This window comes from Bos indicus, chromosome 14 (assembly GCF_029378745.1).
Source record: "Bos indicus isolate NIAB-ARS_2022 breed Sahiwal x Tharparkar chromosome 14, NIAB-ARS_B.indTharparkar_mat_pri_1.0, whole genome shotgun sequence".
NCBI lineage: Eukaryota > Metazoa > Chordata > Mammalia > Artiodactyla > Bovidae > Bos > Bos indicus.
In genome coordinates, this window is record NC_091773.1 from 5,553,908 (window position 1) to 5,565,816 (window position 11,909).

Below are 11,909 nucleotides of genomic sequence, written 5' to 3' on the forward strand. Positions count from 1 at the left end.
GCATTGGTTCCTTTATAGCACTGTGTGATATTCCACTGCATCAATAGACAACGGTTTATCTATTCTACTGGTGATGGGTATTTGGGTTGTTTCCAGGTCGATGTTGTCATCTGTTATGCTTCTATATGTGCTGGTGCATGTGGCAGCAGTCTTTTTGAGCACCTAAAAGTAGAAACAATTAGTCATTGGCTATACAAAGCTTTGGACTTACTAGATAATGCAAATATATTTTCTAAAATGATTGTACGAAATTACATTCTTATCATCATTATATGAGAGCTTCTGTCACTACACATTCTCACCAATTCATGGTAGTATAAGACTGCTTAATTTTTGCTAATTTGATTAACATATAATTGTATATTATGATTCAATTTAGAGTTTTCTAATTAGTAATGAGGTTGAACAGCTTTTCATGTTTGTTGATTATGTGTTTGGACTTTCTTTTTATCAAGTGTCTGCTAAAGATGTTTGTCCACTCTTCTATTGGTTTTCTGTCTTTCTTCCTATTGATTTGAAGGAAAGTGATGCGAAGTCCCTCAGTCGTGTCCGACTCTTTGCAACCCCATGGACTGTAGCCTACCAGGCTCCTCCATCCATGGGATTTTCCAGGCAAGAATACTGGAGTGGGGTAACATTTCCTTCTCCAGGAGATCTTCCCTACCCAGGGATTGAACCCAGGTCTCCCGCATGGTAGGCAGACGCTTTACCGTCTGAGCCACCAGGGAAGTCATGATTTATATATTCATGAAATTAGTCCTTTATCATTTAAATATACTATCTAATCCAGTAGATTTTCTTTTCAGGACTGTTATGGTATTTTTTGATACACAAAAGATACAGGATAATTGCTGTTCTAGTCCCATTTCACTGCAAAGACCTTCCTTCTCCTCATTTCTCTGTGATGACAGCAGGGGCACAGACATGCATGAGTTGAATGTATTTATAGATTCTCCTTCATCTCCCAGTAGTCTGTTTATTTCTACCTATGCAAAATCGTATTGTCCTAATTAATTTCATAAGTCTTGAAGGCATCTTCCTAATTTTTATTCAAGAGCGTCTTTGCTATTCTTTTCCAATTATATTTCTACATTGATGTTGAACATCATTTGTAAGAAACATGGTTACAGATCACCTACTATGTGATTATAGAAGTAACATATTATACCACATAGGCTACATCACCCAAAAAAATAGACAAAACTTCACAGGCTTGTGGAGCTTACCTTCTAACTTGTGTGGGAAAGAATAAGCCATGACAGTAATAATAAGATAAATGTACATTATAAGGAATATTAGAGGGTAAAGAGAGCTATAGAAATTACAGATCAGAGTATGTGGGATCCAGTTGTTTGGTGAAGGGGTCTGAACTACAAATAGGTTAGTCACAGGAGACTACTAATCAACTTGTTTGATTCTTGAACATTTAAATACTTTAATAAAGAGAAAACTCATATTTTTGATATCAGGAGAAAAGATATTTATAGCACAATTGTACCAGCCAATTAAAAATCATGGCTTATTTATCCTTTATTTGGCTACTTTTCTTTTATGACTATCAATTATTAGAATTTTTTCTGTGGGAGTCTTAACTGTCTTTTGTTCCTGGGTATTTGATTTCTTAAATGAAATTTTAATTTTTAAAGTTTATTTTATAATTATTGCTGGTATGTGAGAACATATTCAATTTTCACTTATCTATCAATCATGTAAACTCATTAATTATAACAAATACGGAGGTTGAAAAATCTGTAAAAAAAAAAAAAAATTCACCATCCATTCACTTATTCATGCTTTCCAATGCAGCCAGGACCTCCTACACGTGTTAAATGTCAATAGTCAAAGCACACAACCTGGTCTTATTCCTAACCCCTGATGCAAAGACTTTAACATCTCACATTTAAATGTGATGATATACTGACTCTTTTAAAGAAAAGATTTAAAAAGTTGCTTTCTGTATTAGTCACAGTCCTCCAGAGAAATAGAAAAAACAATAAACATAATACACTAAAATCTATGGGTATTATATGGTATATCAATATCTATACACTAAAACAGTACAGACATAGAGATGGAGGATTTTTTTGTTTTTTTATTTTTTTCAGTTTGGCTCACATAACTGGGGAACCTCTGTAGGGCAAGTCAGCAGTTTGGAGACCAGGGAAAAGATTACTTTTCAGTTCAAATCCAAATGTGGTCTGGAAGTCTGCAGGTAGAATTTTTTTCTTTATGGAAAGGTCTCAGTATTATTCTCTTAAGAGCTTTAACTGATTGGATAAGGCTTGCCCACATTATGATGGATAATCTGTTTTACTCAGTTCAGTTCAGTTCAGTCTCTCAGTCGAGTCTGACTCTTTGTGACCCCATGAATCGCAGCACGCCAGGCCTCCCTGTCCATCACCAACTCCAGGAGTTCACCCAAACTCATGTGCATCGAGTCAGTGATGCCATCCAGCCATCTCATCCCCTGTCGTCCCCTTCTCCTCCTGCCCCCAATTCCTCCCAGCATCAGGGTCTTTGCCAATGAGTCAACTCTTTGCATGAGGTGGCCAAAGGATTGGACTTTCAATCTCAGCATCAGTCCTTCCAATTAACACCCAGGACTGACCTCCTTTAGGATGGACTGGTTGGATCTCCTTGCAGTACAAGGGACTCTAAAGAATCTTCTCCAATACCACAGTTCAAAAGCATCAGTTCTTTGTTGCTCAGCTTTCTTCACAGTCCAACTCTCACATCCACACATGACCACAGGAAAAACCATAGCCTTGACTAGATGGACTTTTGTTGGCAAAGTAATATCTCTGCTTTTGAATATGCTATCTAGGTTGGTCATAACTTTCCTTCCAAGGAGTAAGCGTCTTTTAATTTCATGGCTACAAACACCATCTGCAGTGATTTGGGAGCCCAAAAAAATAAAGTCTGACACTGTTTCCACTCTTTCCCCATCTATTTCCCATGAAGTTATGGGACCAGATGCCATGATCCTAGTTTTCTGAGTGTTGAGCTTTAAGTCAACTATTTCACTCTCCTCTTTCACTTTCATCAAGAGGCTTTGGAGTTCCTCTTCACTTTCTGCCATAAGGGTGGTGTCATCTGCATATCTGAGGTTACTGATATTTTTCCTGGCAATCTTGATTTCAGCTTGTTCTTCTTCCAGCCCAGCATTTCTCATGATGTACTCTGCATAGAAGTTAAATAAGCAGGTTGACAATATACAGCCTTGACAGACTCCTTTTCCTATTTGGAACCAGTCTGTTGTTCCATGTTCAGTTCTAACTGATGCTTCCTGACCTGCGTATAGGTTTCTCAAGAGGCAGGTCAGGTGGTCTGCTTTTTCCATCTCTTTCAGAATTTTCCACAGTTTATTGTGATCCACACAGTCAAAGGCTTTGGCGTAGTCAATAAAGCAGAAGTAGATGTTTTTCTGAAACTCTCTTGCTTTTTCCATGATCCAGCAATTTGATCTCTGGTTCCTCTGCCTTTTCTAAAATGAGCTTGAACATCTGGAAGTTCATGGTTCACGTATTGCTGAAGCCTGACTTGGAGAATTTTGAGCATTACTTTACTAGCGTGTGAGATGAGTGCAATTGTGTGGTAGTTTGAGCATGCTTTGGCATTACCTTTCTTTGGAATTGGAATGAAAAGTGACCTTTTCCAGTCCTGTGGCCACTGCTGAGTTTTCCAAATTTGCTGGCATATTGAGTGCAGCACTTTCACAGAATAATCTTTTGGGATTTGAAATAGTTCAACTGGAATTCCATCACCTCCACTAGCTTTGTTCATAGTGATGCTTTCTAAGGCCCACTTGACCTCACATTCCAGGATGTCTGGCTCTAGGTGAGTGTGAGTGATCACACCATCATGATTATCTAGGTCGTGAAGATCTTTTTTGTATAGTTCTTCTGTATATCCTTGCCACCTCTTCTTAATATCTTCTGCTTCTGTTAGGTCTATACCATTTCTGTCCTTTATCGAGCCCATCTTTGCATGAAATGTTCCCTTGGTATCTCTAATTTTCTTGAAGAGATCTCTAGTCTTTCCCATTCTGTTGTTTTCCTCTATTTCTTTGCACTGATTGCTGAGGAATGCTTTTTTATCTCTCCTTGCTATTATTTGGAACTCTGCATTCAAATGGGAATATCTTTCCTTTTCTCCTTTGCTTTTCTTTTCTCAGGTATTTGTGAGTCCATCTCAGACAGCCATTTTGCTTTTTTGCATTTCTTTTCCATGGGAATGGTCTTGATCCCTATCTCCTGTACAATGTCACAAACCTCTGTCCATAGTTTATGAGGTACTCTGTCTATCAGATCTAGTCCCTTAAATCTATTTCTCACTTCCACTGTATAATCATAAGGGATTTGATTTAGGTCATACCTGAATGGTCTGGTGGTTTTCCCTACTTTCTTCAATTTAGGTCTGAATTTGGCAATAAGGAGTTCATGATCTGAGTCACAGTCAGCTCCCAGTCTTGTTTTTGCTGACTGTATAGAGCTTTTCCATCTTTGGCTGCAAAGAATATAATCAATCTGATTTCGGTGTTGAGCATCTGGTGATGTCCATGTGTAGAGTCTTCTCTTGTGTTGTTGGAAGAGGGTGTTTGCTATGACCAGTGCATTTTCTTGGCAAAACTCTATTAGCCTTTGCCCTGCTTCATTGCGTATTCCAAGGCCAAATTTGCCTGTTACTCCAGGTGTTTCTTGACTTCCTACTTTTGCATTGCAGTCCCCTATTGTGAAAAGGACATCTTTTTTGGGGTGTTAGTTCTAAAAGGTCTTGTAGGTCTTCATAGAACTGTTCAACTTCAGCTTCTTCAGTGTTACTGGTTGGGGCATAGACTTGGATTACTGTGATATTGAATGGTTTTCCTTGGAAACGAACAGAGATCACTCTGTCATTTTTGAGATTGCATCCAAGTACTGCATTTCGGACTCTTTGTTTCCATGATGGCTACTTCATTTCTTCTAAGGGATTCCTGCCCACAGTAGTAGATATAATGGTCATCTGAGTTAAATTCACCCATTCCAGTCCATTTTAGTTTGCTGATTCCTAGAATGTTGATGTTCACTCTTGCCATCTCCTGTTTGACCACTTCCAATTTGCCTTGATTCATGGACCTAACATTCCTGGTTCTTATCCAATATTGCTCTTTACAGGATCAGACCTTGCTTCTATCACCAGTCACATCCAGAACAGGGTATTGTTTTTTCTGTGGCTCCATCCCTTCCTCCTCTCTGGAGTTATTTCTCCACTGATCTGTAGCAGATGGGCACCTACCAACCTGGAGAGTTCCTCTTTCAGTATCCTATCATTTTGCCTTTTCATGCTGTTCATGGGGTTCTCAAGGCAAGAATGCAGAAGTGGTTTGCATTCCCTTCTCCAGTGGACCGCATTCTGTCAGACCTCTCCACCATGACCCGTCCATCTTGGGTGGCCCAACACGGCATGGCTTAGTTTCACTGAGTTAGACAAGGCTGTGGTCTGTGTGATCAGATTGGCTAGTCTTTTGTGATAATGGTTTCAGTGTGTCTGCCCTCTGATGCCCCCTTAAAACACCTGCCTTGGTGTTCTACTTGGTGTCTTACTTGGATTTCTCTTACCTTGGGCCTCTTATCTCTACATGGCTGCTCCAGCAAAGCACAGCCGCTGCTCCTTTCCTTGGATGAGGTTGCCTCTCCTGACCTTGAACGTGGAGTAGTTCCTTTCGGCCCTCCTGTGTCCACACAGCCGCCACTCCTTGGACGTGGGGTTACTCAAAGACTACCAGTACAAATGTTAACCATGTCTTAAAAATTCCTTCATCTTGACTGGTTGTTTGACCAAACATTTAAGCACAATTGCCTAGCCAAGTTGACACATAAAATCAATTTACTAGTTATTCCTTTATTCTCAGTTCAGTAATTACTTTTAATATGAATGGATGTTGAACAATGTTAAATGCATTTTCTGTACTTATTGAGATAAAATTGTTTTTTTACTATTAATATGAATATGTGATAGATAAATCCAAATTTTAACTAAATCAACAGATCAATAGATATATGAATATATAGATTGACTGGCCAGTATTGTGTTTTGGACTTGTGTTTCTAAGTTAATGAGCAACTTTGTCCTGTAAATTTTCATTTTTGTCTGGTTCATAAGAGTTTTGGTATAAATATAATATATGGCACTTGAAAATTGGATGAGGAATGGTCTCTCTCTCTCTCTCTTTTTTTTTTTATCTCTGGATATATTTATAAGCACTTAGAATTATTTCTTAAAACTCTGGTAGACTTTTCTGATGAAACTGCATGACTGGAATTTTCTACAAGGAAGGCTTTTAAACTGCTCATTCAGTTACTTCAATAGTTATCATACTATTGAGGCTTTATTACTTCTTGAATCAGAATGTTATAATTTTATAATATTTTTGTTTCTAAAACTTTCCACTTCATATAAGTTTTCTAATTTATTGGTTAAGGGTTTTTTTAATAATATCATTAAAGTATCTAAATTGGGTCTGTGACATTTGATAAATTAGATGATGACTAAATTAAAGGCTAGTGCTTCACTCAGTGGGTACTCAATGGGTTGAAAATAGGATAGAAAGCTAATGCTCAGCCTAAGGGACAGTGTGGTGGCAAAATTAATGTTATCAGTGCTGTGTTCTGACCATTTCAGAATCTTCTGGGGAATTAGAGCTGAACTTCCCCAACAAACTGCTGATCTTCTCTTCCAGAGGAACTGTCTCCTTGCCCAGGAGCTTACCTGATAAGCTCAGTGGGTTTAAATAACAAACATTTGGAGAACTGTAACAGAGGAAGCAGTTTCTTCCTCTGAAACTTGTTTCAGTGGCAAGTGTTGAGGCCTGCCTGCAAGGCCACAGGTGCGAGGTCTTGCCCCAAGGCCACGAGCGTGGAGCTCAGAAAGAAGGACACCTCCGAAGCTGACTGCACCCTTTGGTAACCTTGCTAAGAGGCCCCCAGTTGTTACTAGCACGCTTCCTGATTCGCAATTAGGCAAAGATGCCCACTCCAGTAAACACCCTTCAGCACCCCAACGAATCACCTAATGCCAACCTGCCAGCAGGAATTTTCTTTGTCTTGGGACTATAAAAATTGGCTATTAACCCACGAAAACTGTCGCTTCTCCCTGGTCTGTCATGAGGTCAGCCCACAGCAGCTATCTCTGCTCTTTGTTCTTAATCAACACACTCCTTTCTGCAATACTCTGTGTCTGGCCTCAGCAGCAACTACAATACTTTCTTCTAATACGTTTCCTCCTTTAGGGATTTTATTATAAGAAGGCACTGGAGATTTTCTTTGCTGGTGAGAGTGAAGGACAGGCACTTATTTTCTACTGAGGGAGATGAGCAGTTCAGCTTCTTTTGAACTCCCCTCAGAGCAGTGGAACTTCACATCGGGTGGGCTTTCTGTCCATATACTCTGAACCTGCTCCATATTTGATGGGGTCAGAGCTTGCATCTCCTGCCAAAAACAGTACCGGACATTCATCAGATGGTCAGGTGAATATCCTCAAGAGTAAGAGTTTATGACAGCGTGGGATCTTTGTCTCCCTTGTTCTTTGTTGTATCAGGTGTATCTAAATAGTGGCAGGCACAGAGCAGACAATAAATAAATATTTTTTGAAGAATTATTGAATGTATAAATGTATTGCAGACACATATTTACCATTAATCGGTCTAAAGATGTTGATCTGAGGAGGACTTCAGGAAGCATGTTTTGGTCTTAGATGTAAATCTTGTTCTCCAATCCAGACTTGTTAGTAATAAAAGAGATATAAGTTTTTAATTACTATCAGTCTCAAATATATATTTCTCAAAGGATCTAAAATTTATAGAGCAGAATTATAATTGATTAATTGATATTTATTCTCACATATTAGTAAAAAATTCTAGGTATGAAAGTCATTAAAAAGGAGATTAATCCATTAGGCCAGAATATGTGGTACATGTGGGATATAGTGCAATAAATGAATGCTAATCTGATGAAAAATCTTTCTCAAATATATCAGCATTTCTTCTGATATGGAAACAGATACCCAGAGATATTGGTGTCACAATTGTTTAAGTCATAGAGCTATTTGATATAGGATTTGGTACAAGAAGTTACAAAAACTGACACTTTATTTATTTTGTGTGAGATTTTGTAAGATTTTTACAAATGTTTATGTTTTATTTGTGATTCATAAAAAAATAGTGACTCAGAAGGGTTTTATACTGTTCTCAAGAAATTAAATATAATATTTTATTCATTTTATTCATGAAGCAACATGCACTGTCATGGTGACAGAAACATTCTCCTAATGGCTGGGCAATTATATGGAGCGATATTTAGTAATATCTGGTGTCAGACACTCTGGGTGTGAACTCTGAAATGACCTGTATCTGTAATGTATAACTTGGGAAAATTTACTTAATCTTTCTGAGGCTCAATTTCCTCATTTGTAAAGTGACTGTAAGATTGCTCACCCTCCAGGGGGAATGTGAACATTAAAGGTAATAATACATGTGCGAACGCCGGGTACCCAAGATAGGACTTGGTAGATGCAATTACATCTGGATTGCATCCATGCAAACTATAAACAGGAGTTTGCATCTGGTCCTCTCTGCTTACAATAAGGACTACAAATTGGAACATTCAGGGGGAGAATTAGGACAAGTTAGAGAAGAACATGCGGAGAAAGCAATGGCACCCCACTCCAGTACTCATGCCTGGAAAATCCCATGGACGGAGGAGCCTGGTAGGCTGCAGTCCATGGGGTCGCTGAGAGTCGGACACGACTGAGCGACTTCACTTTCACTTTTCACTTTCATGCATTAGAGAAGGAAATGGCAACCCACTCCAGTGTTCTTGCCTGGAGAATCCCAGGGATGGGGGAGCCTGGTGGGCTGCTGTCTATGTGCTAACACAGAGTTGGACACGACTGAAGCGACTTAGCAGCAGCAGCAGAGAAGAACATGAGTCATTTCTATTTTTACCCTCTGAGTCATTTTTCAAGTGCTGTCCATTTACCACGTCCATTAACCAGAACCACCTGTGGGATGATTAAAAATGAATACTGCTTGATTTTCTTTGTAGCCCTCAAGTTTACTCACAGAGAAAGGCCTACTATACTCAGAAAAGCTTCAGGGTGATGGGAGCACTGAATATGACAGGGGCACGGAGGGGATGAAGTGAAAGACACAGAGTGTGTGCACCATGTCATACGAGGAGGGAATTCCTTATCATATGAGAAATGGAGAGTTAACAAAGGGATTCTTCAAGGAAGGGAGTGCAAACTTATATTTTAAAAAATCACTCAAAATTAAGAAAGTGCACATTTAATATGTCTATGCAATCATAGAAGAGCAGTGACTCAAGCTACAAAGACAAGAAGCACAAAAACAGAGACGCCAACGGTAGATGGAGTGCCCTGAGTCCGTGCTTATGTCTTGCATTTGTATTATTTTTAGTTATAGCAAGCAGGGCTCATTGGCTCAGTTAAACATACAGACCTGTATTGAATTCCACCAGGCAGCAATTTCTCTTCTTGGCAGTGCAAATTGGAAAATTGAATTTTCCCCTGCCTTCTAACCCAATTCAAAATTTATTTGTATTTAGACCCTCTATATAATTATTACTATCATCATTATTTAGCAGCTTTTGCTTAATCTATTAATGAGAAATGGATATTTTCAATGCGGGTGTGCAGTGAGGTCTATTAGGGATGGTTACTGCTAGAAGCCTGGTGCAGCAGTAAAGCTGAGAAGGCTTTACTGTTCTCAGCAGTCAGGCCAGGCTGGGGGCTGGGAAAGAAATACCATGGACTCAGAGAAGGAAAGTCAGAGCGGGGCATGGAAGAACCTCAGCGTTTTAGCTAAGCACCTGTAGGATTTTAGAAGAAAGCAGATCTAAAATGAATGTTAACAATATTAACACTTGGAAGAAAACAACAACAACAAAAAACTGTTTCTTGACAGTTGCTTCCAGTCTGGATCCTCATAAACTTAATGGAACAGAAGGGGATTACTTTGATAATAATTTCCCCAGCACACAACTCTCTCCCTAATTGTGACTGCTGGAACTCTCAGGACCCACCTTGCACTTAAGTATGCCAGCTCCCAGCACTTCAGGATCCCTTCAGGATTCCTTGATCTGTAGAATCAAGACAGTGTAGAAGTCTTTCAGTCTAGGGATATAAAGATGAAAGGAAGGGCCAAAATTCTCCTTATGCTTTCTAGGTATAACATTTTGTGTCATGTTTCTAAGTACTTATGAGTATTACTTCATGTCTTTTAATGCGTGTAGTAAGCGAGGACACAGCAGAACGCGGCACGGAAGTTGGAAACATTACAACATTAACATTTAAGAGGCGGGTATCTTTTTCTTTGGCTGAGTATAGAAAGACAATTTAAACAAAGTATTATGTTTTAGAGAAATCTTTGGGTTAAAATCAGGGCTCTTTTTAATCTGAGTTCCTAACTTCTTGGTATATGCATATCCCTCAAAGAATTTCTTATTTAATTTTGTTTTTACTTCTATATTCACCTTATAATATCCTACTATGTCTTTAAATCTAGAATGCACAGTAGCAAAATTAAAGAGCCCCTGAATTAGAAGGTGCCATAGAGATCATGAAACTATTTCCTTTTATTTTACTGATGAGGGGATTAATCAGAAATCTGCTAAAGAGAAGTGGGCTGCATGGTGCAATCCTTACTGAACTTGTGACGGAAAGAGGGATGGAATTCTCATTAATAAATAGAGAACATGAATATTTGCATAGCTTATTAAGAATAATATATTCTTATATAATACATTCCAGGGAGAAAGAAGCCTTCCCACCCACCTTAACTGCTTGCACTTGAACAAGAGTCGAAAACGTGATGGACCATACGGTCCTGGGAAACATACTTGACTTTCCCAGGTAGACCAGCATTTGAGGCAAAAGAGAAATAGCAAAATGCTATGGAAAAAGATTTTGAAATTTTGTTTTCTTAATTCTTTTTTTCTTCTAGAAGTTACTCAAACATCATTTGAAAGTTTAGTTTATAAACATATTCTTTATCGTTTCTTGTTTATTGCATACATTGATGATATTAACATATAATGAAATTGTGCGTTCCTTGTATTCCATAGTAACTGTTCAGTCATTCTTTATTCTGCATTTTATTATTCTTATACAATCTGGAAGTGAACATTTCTACTTCGAGTACTGCTATAGATTGATATCTATCCCGTGTCTGTATTGCCTGCCTGTCTCGGATGAGCTCTGATGCGGGATAGAGGAACCGAGGTAAACAGGCTGCTCATCGTCTACTCTTAACAAGGCTTATTTCTTCCTGGGATGTATTTTATACATCCAAAACAGAGTGAAGCGGAGATAAACGTATGGGTGCTTAGTTGAACATGGATTTTTTTTCCAGAGGCTTCACTCAGCTATTAGACTATAAAATAATAGCCACTCACTCACTTTTATACCTCGGCCTCACCCCAAAACAGTGAATCTAATAGAATCCCAAGGCCACCGACATCCCATGCTGAGATGGTGTTGGCGGTTTCATTTGATAACTAAGGATTAGCGTGAAGAAATAGGAGGTAATGCTGTTTGCTAAATTCTACCAATAAAATCTCAACAGCTTTATTTTCTTCTGCAGAGAAACTGATATCTATTTGTATTTATTAGGATTCATAGGGAAAAGAGGGGAAGTGAGGACAATCTGATATAAAAATGCAAAAATAATGTCTCCTGGCATATCTCAGAATTTTTGAGGCTTCTTAAATCAGTTAGTCAAGGGAGAGTCAGAACAAAAAATGAGAATAATAACAGGCAGCATGTTGGATGCTCAGCAGCATTTTCCATCACAGGTGTGTTAGACAGCTAATGGAATCATCAAATAGCAGGTACAGAAGGTGCGGCCATTTTCC

The 11,909-nt window shown here is 38.7% G+C and overlaps 1 non-coding gene across 1 annotated transcript; it reads right to left on the reverse strand.

The window, feature by feature from the left end:
- Positions 1–656: 656 nt before the first annotated feature.
- Positions 657–728, reverse strand: TRNAG-ACC (transfer RNA glycine (anticodon ACC)). The gene has a single exon. It is a non-coding gene; the product is annotated as a tRNA-Gly (tRNA).
- Between the last annotated feature and the right edge of the window lie 11,181 nt (positions 729–11,909).